Raw genomic sequence first — 16,964 nt, forward strand, 5'->3', positions numbered from 1 at the left:
GCTTTTAACTGTTAAGTTGCTGGCACTCACCACCAAAATACGCTTGTTCACAGCAAAATGTGTGCCCAGCCCCACAAATCAGAAGAGAATTAAATGTTCCTATGTCTCTTTTTTAATTCTAATGGCTGCACTTCCACAGTATAAATATTTCTAACTTGGGTCTATGATTTACTGCCTACAGTCTCCTACTCATCCAGTAATAAGGAGAGAATTCAGAAGTTATGGCAGGAAAACTTTAAGGAAAGAAATATCTTTCTTTTCATGACAATATTCTTAAAAATAAAAAGAGTATAGAAAAATCAATGTAAAAAAAATTATTTCTAAGTAGGATGTGTTATAAAATACTCCTTGAGGCATCAGCAGGTCTAGTATTCCCATAAATATGTTTTCCATAATCAGTCAGTATTTAATTAACACCCAGAAACTGCCTGACAGAATCTAAATGGAATCTTTAAGACACTTAATTTAGAAAGTGTGGCTGAAATGCATTGGAAATGGTTCTCCTGGCCAGTTGTTTCTCTCCCAGAGATGCAAAAGCTTTATCTCCTGGGCAGCTTGTCTGTATGAGCCTGGGAAACCTGAAAAGCTGCAATTCACTTTCAAAGTGGATCTATTTAATTCATCCTCCTCTTTCTTTCATTTACAACCCCTTCCCCGAGGAAAGGAAACTGAAGAGAACCTGTTAGAAATGAGGAATCAGAAAGCAATAGGATACTTCCCCCCCCAAAAAACTACTTTAGGAATAATGACTAAAACTGCACAGCTCTTGTTCTATCAGGCAAATGAATTATTTCCTCTCTGTGCTAATTTCTGTTCATCTTCATTTTGACATCTATTTCTTCAGTACCTTTGTCTCAGCTAAGCTTTTCCTTTGATCTCTTTAGTAGCAGGGGGGGCCTTGGGAAGGTGTTTTTTTTTTTTTTTTTATTAAAAAATGTGCCCTGGAAGATGTTCTGTTGTAAAACCAGCCCTGGCGTGGCAATCACTGCCTCACAACTCGCCGAGCAAGGGTTAAAACACGACACTTGTCTGCAGACTAGGAGAGATTTCCTAGAATTTGCAGTGGAAGAAAGAGAAGGGTTCGATTTGTCTGCCAAATCCCACTAAAAATCCACCCTGCCAAAGGTACTTTCTCTCCCAGTGGGTAAGACCAAACACGAAGGGTAACCAGAGGGCAAGTTTAACTCTTCCCCAGCACAATCCCACGGCCTCCAGAGGTGGGGATTTCAAATATTTCCCATTCACTGGTGGCATATTTTTAATTTCTCGGGCCACAAAGGATTTTTTTTTCCTTTTTCCCCCCCCATTAATTTGTACAGGCATTCCCACGTGATTTGTAATCCTCTCACACAGGTACAAGTGACCCAGAAAAATCTTGCATTTCCTCCTGGATCCTCCCCACCTCTTACAAGTTTTGACTTGGGCGAGGCACTTGAGGCACCTCAGATTGTTCTCTAGTACTTGGCGACTCCAGCTCCTGTGGAAAACCCTCATTTCAGCTGGGGAGGGATGGGAGGAGGGACAAGATGCAGCAGGGTCAGCCCAGGGGATGGAAGTGCCAGCTGACCTGGGGGCACTTCAGCTGCAGTTTCCAGCGCACACAACCCGTGCTTTAAAGTTCCTCTGCAGCCCCCAGGCAGGTGAGGCACCAAGATCACGGAAGACACATCAGTGTGGCCCCAGCAGAACAGGTTTCACTCTTTGCTAAAGGTCCAGAGGAGCTGCTCAAGGTGCTGGGTGTTAAAATGACGTGGAGGGCGTTCTGCTCACACAAAGTGCCCGGGTGGCTGTCCCGGTCCCTCCACAGATGTCACCTCTCAGCAGAGCAGGTCCAGCCCACCCTGCAGCTGGTGGCTGGTGCTGAGGCTGTTTCCAGGCAGCTGTGCTCAGCCCATTGTCCCCTCTGTAGACAAGGGAGGTTTGCAAATATGTTTTAATTTCCCCAGCCAGGCTGGATGCAGCTAGGGGGGGATTGTGGCTGATTGTAATGGGCACGAGATAATTTACACATTATAAAGATTGGCTGACAATGAAGAATGATTGTTTTTTAGCCTGTGAAGGAAGGGTTTGAGAAACAGCCATTTCTTTTTTCTTTCTTTTTTTTTTTTTTTTTTTTTTTGTGAGGCAGAGGCTTTCATTGCCATTCACAAAATGGCTACAAATAAGAAGAAGGCAACATCAGCTGAAAAAAAATTATCCTGGGGAAACTCAAGCTGGCCACGTGTGCTTTTCCACTCTTTTTCTTTTTGGCAGCAAGATACGAGACACACTACTCTGAGCTCAGAGCGAAGTCAAGACCAATCTCAGCCCCTGGGCTCAGCTTGTCTGCAGATCTTGTTCTCCTACTTAGCAGAGCACAACAGAACACAGGCAAAATGTCCAACCCAAGCTGCTCCCAGTACTGCTCCGAGCTCAGAGCATCTCCTGCCTCTGGAAGCCAAGCCCAACCTGGCCACAGCCTGTGGGCTGCTTGTCTGCAGAGCTTATTCTCAAACTTAGGGAAGCCCAACATAAAACAAATGTCCAAACCAAACTATTCCCAAAAACCTTTCCCTAGTTAGGGACAGAAGGGGAAAGCACTGGCCCAGCAGCATCCAGACCAAGGGTAGAAAGGTGAAGTGGCAGTTCTGAACACTGGGCATTTATTGTTAATTTTGGAGGTGAGGCTTCAACTCCTCCCAGTCCACTTCTTCAACGGTCTTGAATCACCTGAACAGGTAGGAACATAGCAGAAGCCATCCCCTCCCTGTGGCCTGGCTATTCCCAAAAAGAATACATTTATAGGCAGTGAAAGAAGCCAGAAAAATGGCTCAGAAAGTGCCTCTGAAAAGATTCTGCCAGACAAGGCAGACTGAGCTGGGAATGTGGTGTGTCCAAGGCCATGAGAGGGTCAGTGTGTTCCTGCATCACTCGGTGATGGAAGTACCCAGCATCTGCCAGGGATGGGCCCAAACACCCTGTCTGAAAGACAAACAAAAAGCTGAAGCCCCAGAGGTGCCGAGATCACACTTGTATGACAGAAAATGCAACCTCACCACTAATTAATTCAGTTCTGCAGAGCATTCCAAGACTCTTACATAAAAACTTCCAAATAAAGCCAAAGCATTGTTAACAAAATGTTCAGTCTTTCTGCAAATTAATTAATTTGTGATATTTCCTTAATGACAAGTATTATCTAATGAAACAAACACAGCAGATCAGACGTATCCTGTTCAACAGCTAATCCAGCAAGAGGGAGTGATAGGAAAATGTCTTTAGGGTTTAGCAGGGGAATAGCAAACAAACAGGCAATCACATATGTTTCATTTCATTTAATATCTGGTATCTGTGTGTGAATAAACATTTCATATCACACCTTTTGATGGCTGCCACAACAATATTTCAAAGAGAGAGCTCCTTCTTCACAGGGAAAGGGGAAGTTGCTCTTCTGTGAGCAGAGGGAGATGAAAGACAGCTTTGCAATGTAGTTCCAGCAGAGCCCCAGACCTTTTGAACCGTTAGGATTTATATGTCATTAAATAATTAACTCAATGATGCATGAGAGAGAGTAATGTGACTCTCTGTAAAAGACCTCAATTAATTGCTTTCATTGCAGCAGACACCGGGTCCTCGTGATGAGATATAAGCGAGGTGAACTTTGTTGCAGAGATTGCCTTTTAAATGCAGTCATAAAAAAAGTGAAAAATGACTCCTTCAGATAAGACTTTTGTTTGCTGGGGTGGTTTTTTTTTTTGTGTGTGTGTGTGTGGCAGTGTCTTTGCCTTAAATTAACTGGCATAATCAGATGCCAAGCTCGGAGCCTTGCCCTTGTGCTACACCATTCCCTTTGTTCTGTTCTCTCTCTCCTCATGAATTCCAGGGACAGTAAAAGGCATAGCAAGGCATGTCTGAACTATGGATTTTTAATTAATTTATCTGCTGTCTTTTATCTTTCAGTATTCACAAGCTGGTATAAGCAATTTGGTTTAAACTGCCTGCTGCATTCTGCCACCTCTCCTGGGATTATCCTGTAGTCTAATAGGATATAATTCCTGATTGTGTCAACCTCTCTGTGCTTTATTTAATCCCAGTAGTTTTATTCAGATTTTTCTGCATTACCCTTAAAACTTTTCCTATCCTGATACCCACAGCCTTTCCCAGGCTGGTCCTGCAGAAGAGGAACTGGAAGGCTCAAATCTTGGACTCAATCCCCAGGGCACCCCACCACACTAAATTAAATTGTTGGATGAGCAATTGGAGTGGAAACGGGGAACAGTTCACAACCTACAGTCTGACCTGAGCTCTGACAAGCCTTGGGGCAGCTCCAAGGTCAGGATTTCAGCTCAATTTAGAGTAGGGCTGTGCCTTGTTCCTCCAGCCTGTTGTAGATTCAGCGTGTGGGGCGAGAACTGCTAATGGTAAAAAAGCAGCAGTGGAATATCCACCGGTGTAGGATTCTGGTGAAATGTCTTCAGCTAGAAGGGAGCATTCCCAATTCCAGGGTGGAAATGAAGCCACTTAACAGAATGGTTTCCCAGCACAATTGGTGTGCCAGTGCCCATGCTCTTCCCTCAGCTCGGGGTGAGATAACCTGCACTTAACCCCGGGGGGGGAGATTAGGATTATATGACCCAGATGGGGCTATTTTAGCCAGGTTGCTGCTTCATTATTTATAAGGTTAGGGGGGAAAAGAAAAAAAAAGAAAAAAAAAAAGAGAGAAAGGAAGAAAGAAAGAAAAAAAAAGGGCTAATGTGGTGCCATCTGCTCAGGATGAGGTGAGAAGAATTCTGCCAGCATCTTATGCTCAGCCCTGTCCACTGGGCTCACGTGGGTATCCATTCCCACTTAATTACACACTGTCACAGCGCTGCTGCTGCCTTGGAACGGGCTCTCCGAGGCAGGAGAGTGGCTGAAGAGAAACACAACACCATGCTCTGCTCAGCAGATGGCCCTGCCTTGGCCAGCAGGAGAGCCGTGGTGCTGATGCCGAACGGATGCTCCCTGCCCTGCTTCCAGGGACTCCTGCTGGGAGGGACAGGCTGTGCAGGCTGTCTGGAGCTCTCACCACTGGCAAGGCTATTCCACGTGTCAACCTCAAAACAAACGGCTTCCCAGTTTGTGCGAGGGAGCAGAGCAGGTGCTGCTTCTGCTGGGGGTGGTGCAGCAGGGAAAGAGGCAGAGAAGAGCTGATCCTGTGAGAGTATCCAAGGAGATACCAGTGTCAGCGTCCTGCTCCCAAACTGGAGATGGCTGCAGGACAGAGTCAGGAGTGAGAAAACCATCCCGTGACTACCAGACAGTCACTGCTCACTTCCCACAGTCTCTGCTGCTGTGATAGAGCTACTTGCAAAGACAAAAATCACCTTGATCATGACAGTGGAAGAAAAGGGTGCAGCTAATGGGCTCTTAATTGGGTGGGATTGACAGGCTGTTGAGGTTCTCCCTGCTCCAGGCTTTGGAAACCACAAGGAACGACTTCCCATGCAGCCAGTGACATCAGTGGTCTTCACGAGGGCTGCCAGGAATGAGCTTCATTAATGTTTTCCTTGGTATAATCCATCATCCCTTCAACAATGCATTTCTGACAGTTAATTAGACTCCACGGAGTGGAATAAGTAGTGTCGTGTTTGGAATTATAATCCATTACTGAAAAAAAACATCAGCAGCAGCCCAAGCTCTTGGACATCTTAAGCAGTTTTTATTCCAAAAGGCTTGGTAAACTGTGCTTAGTAAATTCTGCAGCATATTTGCCAGTGGCTTCATTACAAAGAGGAGCCAGGAATCCAAGGCCACCTGTTCATTAGCAAAGCCCCAAATAAATAAATACATCAATAGATTCAGCCCTTCTGCACGAAGATGAACCCCAAGTGTCAATACCTACCCTGGGTGACACTCAGGACATGAGAGATGAAATCCTTGTCCAGGTGAGGCCCGTGGCAAAGTTCCTGCTGATTTCAGTGGGGTTGGACCTGACATGAGGAATCATTTGCACAGCCTGTACCACAGGATGGAAAATGCTGCAATAATGACCTGCTTTATCGGGATTACCTGGGACTTTTGTGTGTTGGAAAGGTGCTGTTTCTTACTGGGAATGCAGAACAAAACCAGGAATTTGACAGCTGTGATTAAAAAAAATGATCACATTGAGTAACGCTAATAATGTTGAGATTGAATTAATAATGTTAGTGATATTCATAATATCAGTGATATAATTATCAGTGATAATAACAGTGGCTTGGCTAGACCTGACTAAGCAAGGAGAGCTCAGCAGGGGAAGTAATGTTAAAGAGGAGGACAGAAGTGGCTGTGTGATGGATGGCCTGAGGCAGGAGAGATGTTCTTCCAGAGGTATTTGCCTGCAAGGGCTCAGGTGTCCACTTGCTTCAGACATGCAACAGTGGTGCTACCCTGAGACCCTGAGCACAAGCACACTGGTTTTACAGCTGGCACTCACACCGAGTGTGACAGGGACAGCATCGAGTTTAAACAGACCCAGACCACTGCTTTCCACAGCTGGCATCACTTCCCTCTGTCTTCCTGCTCTTAATTGGTTTTTAATTTACTGCTTATCTAGGCTGCATTTGAAAGATGTCCCAGACCTCTCTGGATGCAGATATTGTGTACACGGCCGTGAATCCTCAGTTGGGAGGCTCGTACAGCCAGCTGGAAGTGTCCTCGCCTTCAGATGTGAGAAGGGGAGCCAGTGCCTTCACCTTCTCACCCAGCCTGTCCCTGCCCTTGTGCTGAACTGCAAACAGGAGCCAGGGAGCTGCCCCAGGGGCACAGAGCAAGGGACAGGGCTGGGCAGCCTGGCTTTTCCCGAGCCACAGGCGTGGGTGGCTCCACCAAGGACACGGCTCCTGCTTCCAGGGCTGACCTGGATTGCTGGGAGACCCCGGGCAAGCCACTCTGGAGAAGCAGGGCTCCCTAGGATGAGCTGTGTGAAGATGAGATGAGCAATCCCCGTGCCTGTCCGTGGGCCAAGCCCAACACGATTTTAAACTGCGGTGCTTTTCTCCTTCAAAGCTCTCCCTTCCCCGAGGCAGCGACGCTCCACCTGTGAATGCAGCCCATACATCACAGCCAGACAATTTTCTGGGCAAAAAGCCCGCTTCTGATGTCCCTCTTTCTAAATGGTCCCTCAGGTGTCAGAGTAAATGAACTGTCATGGTGAACCACAATCCTCCCTCCTGCTGCATAACGAGCCTGTTTGTTTAGAAGAGCAAATAGCAGCAAGACACCCCCAGCAGCCTCTTTCTGCAAAGTGCTCCTTGGATCCAAACAGGGAGCAGGATGAAGGCTTTCCCACTGCACGGGGATAGTTTTGGCTGATCTGTGCACACAGAGGGAGTCTGGAACTGCTGGGATACATCAAACCTGCTCTGTGTGCACGGATCATGTGTATCGCTCCTGCAGCTCTGGAGAGCTTTGGTGGACATTCCTCTCCTGCTGCTAAAAGATGATCCAAGAGCTGACCAGCCAGATCCCACTGAGCAATTCACTGAGAGGCTGTAGAGCACTGTCAGAGGGCAAAAAATCCCCCCCACAGCTTGTTAAAGGAAAACCAACAAAGCCCAAAAAGGCCCATTTTAATATTGTAATTTGTTTGCTGCAACAGACTCAGTGCCTAATTTCCCTATCTGCTTAATCTGAATTGTTATCAACTGGAAGTCACAAAGAAGCTGGTTCTGCTTTAATGCATATCCTATTTTTTTATGTATTAAAAATGTATTACAGAATCTTTTTGTGATGACAACATGGGCCTCAGAAGCTGGCACCAAGTGTCTGCATAAACTGAGCTCTTCTGGTAACCTTAAATGAGACTGCACCTTGAACTTTGAATAAGATTTTTTCCCCCACCATCTGATTATATTCAACTTCCAGACATTTTTATAGCAATACAAGCTGTAGTGCAAGTGGTGAAGGAAAAAAAGCGAGCAGAATTGGAGCAGAAGATTAAATCCACAGCTCCCAATGCTCCCGATGGTTATTCATTGATTATTTTGGGCATAAATTGTATTGATTATGGTAATGAGAAAGCTCAGGGACAAATGACAAGCCCAGTGACAGGTTTCCCAGACATGTGTGGGTCAGAATGGCATTTGCAAAGCACTGCTGGAATCCACACCATCCTGAACTGCTGCACTTTCCAGCCCTGCATATCCCAGCACATCTGGAGCACTAATGAAGGTGCTTAATCAGAGCTTTTTCACACATGGAAAAACCCAAGCAGAGGAAGAGCTGCCCTGTCCAAGGAGTGTCACTGAGGAGGGCTCTGCCAGAGGCAAAACTGACCCCAGATTTCCCAACAGACCTTACCAACTGACCCCAGGTTTCCATCACTCCTCAAATGCCTCCAACCACGTTGTTTTCGTGCTGGGGGAAACCAATTTTCCAGTGTAACCTTTGTCAACAGTGGATTGATGAAGGGCTGATATTGGAAAAGATATGAACTCCTTTTGCCAGTCTCTATTGTGGCTCCTGGGAAAACAAGTCAGCAATTTTTCACGGGGATGTTGTGAGGACAGAGACATGAAGGATTATCAGGTGCTCAGATTCAACCTCATAAGACAGCAAATGAAAGCCAGAGCATAACTGGAATTCCGCAGCAGATATTCCCAGTGTTGTATTTCTTGTGTATTCCTCTCCTGCAGCCAAGGATAGCTGATATTTCTCTGGAAGCCCCAGCTCTTGCCTTCATGCCAGCAAATGTGAATTCAGCTTTCAGCTCCTAACCACCGACATATTAGCCAGGAAGGGGCTTAGCTTTAGCATCTGCTCTGATTTTTTAAGCACCAAAGAAAAAGGACCTGTAGCTTTGTCTTGACAATGCTGGTAAATACTTTGTGCCTGTTTTACTTACCAGAAGGTTACACAACATTAGTGCAGAATGGAAATGTCATGCCAGGCAGGGAGACAACTGTGGCTTCTGCACAAATTCTTTCCACGCTATAAATATGGATCTTCCCCCATAATTGCAACACAATCTCGATCTGCCTGTGGTGATAAAGGGGGAAAAAAAAAAAAAGAAAAAAAGGGAAAAAAAAAAGAAAAAGCTGTTTAATTTAATTAGAGTCCATTTGAAAACCTAGTAGCATGAAATAATTTGATATACAGAAATAACCCTCCCCAGCTACAGACACCATTTCATTGTGTCTTATCTTGGGATAACAGTAACTGTTACATTTCAAACCTTAAACTGTATAAACAGTGTGACTGGAGATAGCCCTAAGAACATTTAAATTGACGTCAAGATATTACCGCTTATTCAGCTCCCTCCTCTCTCTCTCCCAGGCAAAGATGCTAAAAATGCTGCTGGAGTAACATCCACCCTTGAGGAAATTCACAGCTAATTCCTGTCCATCCACTCCACAGCAGTTTTCTTCCCTCCTTATGGAAGCAGCTCCCACTAAAAGCTCCTTTTCTTGTGGGTAAGGCCATCCCTGGCATGAGGGGCAATGGTATATGAAGAATGCCCTAAACAATAATGTTATGTGAGGTATAACATTAAAAACCTTTCTATTCCTTCCACAGCAGGTAAAAATGCATCAGGCAAAATGAAGAGTTTATGGGCACAGTGGTTAAAAAAATATGGGGGTTTGGGTTTTTTTTTTTTGACAGAAAAAATTGCAGGGAAGATACTCCCTCCCTCCCCCCAGTCACCACCCCCAATTTCCTTTGAACACATTTTTCATTTGTTTTCATAGTGCTTTGATTATTTTGGTCTAATTAAAATCGAAAAACCTTTAGAGAACAAAGTCTCTGCAAAGCAAAATGTTATCAGCTCTTCGAAAAAGAGCTTTTCTCTTTTTTTTACTAACATTTTTTGGCTTCCAGTGCGGTTTTGGAAAGCAGAGAAACAAACACTGTAACCACAGATTGTTTTATTGCTCTGGCATTTTATTTCTTCCAGAAGTAAACTACAAAAGGAACTGAGCCTTTCTGTGAAGGTAAGAGGGATCCAGGTGATTACTGAGGTGATCTCTTGCACATCACAAATATTACATTTACCAGGACATACATGACATTTATCTCTGCTAAGCCCCATAATTTAATCTAAATTAAAGCATTTCCATCCCCTAGGGCTAAACTGTGGTTTGCCACAAGAAAGGGACCCTTTAATTTGACTTCAGTGATGTAAAGTTAGGCAACCCCCTCACACCATTCTTACCTTCCAGAAGGAGCCAAACCTGCTCCTGAGTGACAGAATTAAAGCTATAGGAGCAGGAATACATGAGACACTATTTCTACATGTGCAGTGTAATAATATATATATAGCTAAAGCTATAGGAACCTTCTCAATTATAAGGCAGATTACACAAAGTCTAAATCCATAAAAACACCTGGTAATGCATTTCTGTATTTGTATATATATATATATATATATATACATGTATATATATTTATTCTTCTGTATTTTTATGAATGAGATACAGAATTTAAGCTTATAAACTTGCCTCTGTGTGTGTGAGGAAGAGACAGAGGAAAAGTGGCATTAAAAATATTAAAAAAATAACATGAGGATAAGGGAGGGATGGAGAGACTGAGAGGGCCAAACACAGCCCCTTTCTCCAGAGAGCTGGGAATTAGCAGGCTCTGGGGCAGGACAACTGTCCCTCCTCCTTGCTTTCTGCTCCCATCATTTTTACCCTGTGGATCATCTGTCCTTGTAGATGTGCTGGGAACAAGCACAGGGCCCTCCCTTCTTCAGACTGTCCCCGGGGATCAGCCAGCAGGGAATCAAAAGGGGCACAAACAAGGCTGAACTGAACATCTGTACCCAGGCAGAACAAAAGCCTTCAAATGCTGTTTCGGAAACCCTGAGCCATCTCCTGCCACTGCTGCCAACAGGGATGGCAGGAGCAAGGCAGAGCTTCAGACAGCTACTCAGACATTATTATTAATTATTAGTATTTACACTGTGATTAGCATCCGGCAGCCTCAGCCAGGGAACAGATTCCACTGTGCCATCTCCTGCTCCAGGTCTCTTATACCAGGCACAACAAGCCTGGGGGAAGGCTCTGAAATGCTAAAGTGGATCCACTGTCTTGCTGGATGTGGCTGATTCCTGGTTTAAAAAGATATCTATATCTATATCTATCTATAAATGCCATCAGAGTCATACAGTAGTTTCCCAGTGGGGAAAAAAAGAAAAACAAAACCAAAATAAAACAACAACCCAGAAACTGTATTAATATCTGCAGGCCAGACAGGGGGGGATGGCACTGGGACAGTTCTTTTTCTGATCTTGGTTTTCAGTGGTTTAAACCCTCTCCTGAGAAGGATGGTTTGGAAGAAGGTTCAGATCAGGACCCAGATGAAGATGCAGCCCAGAGCAGACTGGTGCTATTTATTATTTCTATTTTGGAAGAGCCCAGAGGCATTAATCAGCATCAACACAATCAAATCCTGGCCTGGGGAGCACAAATGCTTTGCAGCAGTGATGGGCACAGCTGGCACCAGCTGGGGGGAAAGTGGGAGGTGAAGAAGGGCTGAAAGAGGCCACCAGCTCCAGGTGAATGGCAGTGCTTATCCCACCTCTCCTTTCCCAGGCTTCCCAGCCATGTCCCCAGCCCCTCTGGACCAACACTGCAATCCCAAAGCCTCCACACAGAGTGTGCCTTATCCCTCTCCACCTCCTGTCAGGCTGCATCTACATAAACCTGCATTTGTCTGTGGCCATAGCCCAGTTTTCTCTCTTTATTTATCTACCTGTCTACTCATTTTACAATCTCTCTCTGGACAGCCTGGGAGCAGGAGACAGAACCAGCTGCTGTAGCATGCACTGAATGCCAACGAGCCTGGTGGGGTGTGCAGAGGAAAGGTCCTTTTGTAAACATGCCTTGTGATCAAAGGGCCGATGCTTGCTGATATTTTCAACATTAATAATCTCCCATTTGCCTCACTCTATTCTCTGGCTCCCCTGTTTACCCATCCCTCATGGCACACAGAGAGGCAGGGCTTGAAACAATCAGCTGGCTGGAGGAAAGGAAGGTTGTTTGAAGCAGGGGTTCACCTGCAGAATAAACCATATTGACGTTGCCCAGAGGAGCATAAATATGTATAAAATCGTTGCATTGTCATATCCCGTGCCAGAGTGAGAGGCATCTGAAGATATGTGCAAACATGCATGCAAAAATAATGGATAATCAGATCCATAGTCCTTCAAAATCCACGTGCTGCTGCCTGTGCCACACCTCCTTTCCTACCCACCATGCAGAGGTGTGTGGAATCAGATAACTGAAATAGGAGTGTTTCATCAATAAACCAGAAAAATTACTGCCAAAAATGAGTGCCCATTCAAGGTTCTCCCTGGAGAAGACATAGCTGGCTATTTTTGTGATGGTTTATATGTTTGTGAAATGGCAGCAAGAAGAGAGAAGCTGAACAGAAGAGTAGCACAGCTCTGAACAACAGAGTGAAGGGAGAGTATCTGGGCCAAGTGCTGGCTGAGGCAGACCTGAAGATGCGAGGAAAGGACATGTTTCCTGTTGCTTGACTCCTGCTGTGCTCTGTGGAGCAGGACATGGTACATCCCTCGTCAGACAACAGCCTCCCAACTCCATTGCCAGCCTCCTCTTAATAGATGTCCTTTTGCTCAAGGAGAAAGCTTTAATAAAACTGGTTATAAACTCTGCATACCCCAGGAAAATGTCATCTGTCACTGAAATACAGCCAGCCCTGGCATGGCAGGCAGCAGATCTTGGAGCAGCACACTGCCAGGCAGGCAGGCAGAGGCTGGAGAATGCTCAACATCTGTCTGGTGTGAAACGAGTGGGAGGACTCCAGGCAGACCACAGCACACACACACTGGGGGAGCCTGGGCTCAACAGAGTCCACTGGCACCTTTGCTGGGTGCAGCCAAGCTGCTTCTTTAACTCCCACGCAGGAAGATGCTCCCAGCACCTGCTTGTGGTGCTAATTAGGGTGTTCTTCCACGCAGGACTTGCCTGCTGAGCCCCTGGGTGTCCTGACTCCACGTACCCTGTCCCAGCTGCCCCTTTGTCCAGCTGCATAACTGGGAGCTGTTGAGGCAATCTGTACCTCTACTCCATCAGCCACTCGAGCTAAACCTGCAGCAAGGCTCTCCAAGGCACAGGGGAGTCAAAGCTATGGGAAACAAGGTCCATTTTTAATCCATTAGAGCCTGACAATGCCACAAAAATAGGACTGAGTTGCCAGCAAGGGTGAAAATGTATCAGTGCAAATATTTTGCTTCCCTTCTTCGTGGTACTTAAGGGCTTTCTAAACTCAAAGGTCAGAGAGAAGCTGCTGAGAGGAATCACAATCAGAGAAAACACTTCCAAAGGGGGAGAATCTTCCTGCAAGGAAACACATGCCCAGACTGACAAGAAACCATGCCCATGGCTTTGCACCATCCCAGGACTGTGCTGTGTGCTGGCTGGAGACATGCAGTCCTTTTTCAGATCCCATTTTAGCAGCTGCATTTCCTAGGGTAACCCACTGAGAATTCCAGGCTATCCAAATGCCTGGTTTATCCCCACATCCCTAATATATGCAAAGTAGACTGATGTTATCTACTGTTGGAATGTTTCATTGTCTTGTTGGAATTGCACTTTAGCAGACTGCACCTAATGGGGTGGGATTTTACTTCCTTCCTTCCTTCCTTCCCTGCACAAATAAATGCCAGCATTTAAATGTAGCAGGTGTGATGCCAGGACATCAGGACCAGGATAGTCATTCCTGAGACATGGAGACCAGAAAGGAAGCCAAAAGCTTCTTCCTCTTGGCCTCTGAGGCACAAGAAAGCCACAGATAACCAGGCACCAGGAATGATTCCCACCATCAGGTCCTTCAACCCTGGAGGCTGCAGAAGTGGCAAAGCTCTGCCCAGCCATCCTTGAATTTCTCCCTCTGCTAAACACAAGGCTGGAGAGCAGCTCAGAATTGTCTTGCCCAAGCAAGAAGTCCCTGCAGCTCCCCAGCATCCTGCCCTCAGTGCCCCCACACCTCCCTCAGCTGCCCCTGGCGTTCACAGGGCGTTTTTCCTGGCTGTTCATTAAGAATTCCCGTTGCACTTCTCAGTGAAAAATCTCCTTCCAGGGCTGGCAGATGGGGAGGGAGAGAGGGGCAGTGTGAACTCCAAACATCTGCTGGCTGTTCCTCCTGTGCTCACAGGACAGGCTCCATGGAGCCAGGGAAAGAGAGGATGCTGTTGGCAGCACTTACTCTGGGATTTTTAAAACTTGCTTGGGAATTAATGGACTGGGATCTTTATTTTTTTTTTATTTTTTTTTTCTTCCCTGTAGATGGTTTTAGTCCTGTGCAAAGGCCTCTGACTCAGAGCCCAGGGTTTGAGACGTGATAAAAAGAGAAAAGGCAGAGCCAGCATCTCCCTGGCCCTCAGAGCTCCCTCTGCAGATGAAAGAGGACCCAGGCTCGTTTTGCATCACGTTTTTCTTATATGGAAATATTTATAGAAATATATGAATCCCCAGTGACCAAATGCACAGAGACACCTTTGCTAGGAGGAAAAAAGGCAGCTGCAGCCCTGTGCATGGTCTTTTTTCACCGTGGCACGTGCTCCAGCAGGCTCCAAAGAGACCCCTCCTGACACCTCCACCTCCCACCAGCATCTCACTATGAAGATTTGAGAACTTGTGCATACAATAAATAAAGGAGTGAGTGAAGGGAGTGAGGAAAAGGCACCTCTTTCATGATGAACACAGGTAAATAATTGCTTTTTATAAAAATGCATATTTAACTATGGAATGCACTACTAGATAAAATAGTGACCAACAAGATTTTAAAAGGAATTAATATGAATATAAACAACAAGATTGGCCAGTTACTGTAGAAGATAAAAGAATTAGAAGAAAGATCCCTCTTTCCAGACATCTAGACAGGATAGAGGGTTGGCTGGGCCCTTCCAGTGGATTTGGATACCACTCCTTACGCTTCTGTTGCTCCTGTGCCCTTTTCCCCAGCGCCCTGGCTGGGTGATGCTAACAAGGAACCCAATTAGCATTCAAGGACCAGTTGTGCCAATTAGGCCCCTGCACACGCTGGGGCTGGGTCCAAGTGCTGCTTCCCTGGCTGCCAAGTGCCTCCTGGCCCTGCTGTGGAGCACAGCCCCCCGTGTCACCCCCCACCAAGGGCGAGCAGGGATGTGCTCCCCAGGCAGGGCAGCAACCGGTGCAGGACACGGCTTGCCTGTTTTCTGTGGGCTGGATCCCTGGCGAGGGGTTCCACCTGTGCACCTGCTGAGGCACCATGAGCATCTTCCCAGAGCCAAAGAGGTGCTGGGAGCTGTGTCTGTGCTGCTTGGTGGCTCCTGGGGCGCTGCTGGGTGATGGCGAGCCCTGGTGGGGCTGGAGGGGCAGGAAGATCCAATCCCTCGGCAGTTCCCGGAGCAGGAGGTGGAAAGGCAGCCTGGTACTGTATTTTTTGCCCTGCCAGGCAGTGGTGGTGGCCACTGTCTGCTCAGGACCTGGTCAGAGCTGCCCTCCCTGCAGCCAGGCAGAGGTGGAAATCTCCCTGGTGTGCGCTGGCATGAAAGGAGGAGGGGCAGAAGATGAGAGAGTTTTTTTCTGACTCAGCTCTAAATTTGCAGCAGACACAAATCTTTGGTGATATGGAACAGAACTTATCCCTTCCAAAGGGAGAAAAGGAGGCCCCAACCTTCCTAAAGAACTGCTGATAATACCCTCCTTCTCTGCCCTGGCACTCTGCAACCGTGGGGATGTGCCAGGGGAGTGGAAAAGGAGAAATGCAGCCTTCAAGAGGAAACAGAAGGATAATTCTGTGTGTGCCAAGACCAGCAGACCTCTCTGGGTGGAAACACAGCCCCTCCCTCGCTCCTGGCTATCAAATGGAGTGATTATCAGACAGAATGGGATGGCACAAAGCAACAGAGAAGGTCTGCGGTGGAGCAGAGGAGCAGAATAAACAACAGCTATATTTCCTTGATATTGCATTTGGATTGCAGGAAACCAGGAGGAAAAAAAAAAATGTGCACTTTGATAATCAGATTATTTTTCTTTTTCAATCTTCTTTCAGCCAGCAAGCAAACAATTAGGCCTTTGCACTGAACTGGTATCAGAAAATGATACATTGCTGTCCTGCTTGGGTGAGTAAAATATGTCCTGAAATAGCTGTAGTCTCACAGATATCAAGAATGCTAGTCAGGGTTAAATCTCTCCTTCTTTTCAATTATTTTTTCATAAATTAAAAGCCAAATGACGATAAATCACGCTATAAAAATTAAAATGTCATTTGCTTTTGTCAGAACTAAAATTAAGCTGTACACACACTGCAGATATAACAAAGGGGGAGAGGGAAAGAGCAAAAAAAAAAAAAAGGATGATAATGGATTTTTCATATATTTTGGTGCAGTTGAGATGAGTCACGAGGTCTGCATGTGGAACTGGGTCACAGGACTTTTTCAGGCTTAATACTCTGGTCTAGACAATTAAAAAATAGCCCAAACTGAGACTCCTTAGAGGCTCCTGGAAGAAAGGCACGACAAACTTGCCTCTCCAGCTCCCAAATCTGTAGGGCTTGGGGAACATCACACACACAGGCTTTCAAAATCTTGCATTTAGGCCACTGATAAAATTTATTGCAACAATAAAAACTGAATTAAAGAGATTGAGGTTTTTTTTTTTTTCTCCTTCCTTCCTCTGTCCCTGAGCTGTTGGCAGGTTCTCTCTTTGCAGTGCAAATATTGAACATCCCCTCCAAGAGCACAAAAGCCCACAGTGCCAGGCAATGTTAAGCACACTTCGGGCTGGTCAGCACTCCACTTGTTTTATTCAATAATCTTCTCTCCTCCCACGTGCTGAAGTCGGCAGGAGAAAGAGCCATTTCGGCTCTAAAGGGAGCGTGAAAAGGTATTTACATTTCCACGAGGATTAAGCTGGAATCGCGGGACATCCCGTTGTCTGAAGGAGGTGAAAAGAGGGAAAATGAATTGCATTTGCTTGCTCCGAGGCCAAAAGTGGCCAGAGGTGTGGCTGCTACTC

This window comes from Empidonax traillii, unplaced genomic scaffold, assembly GCF_003031625.1.
Source record: "Empidonax traillii isolate 1590-97213 ecotype Southwest subspecies unplaced genomic scaffold, ASM303162v1 scaffold230:size732421, whole genome shotgun sequence".
NCBI classification, from domain to species: domain Eukaryota; kingdom Metazoa; phylum Chordata; class Aves; order Passeriformes; family Tyrannidae; genus Empidonax; species Empidonax traillii.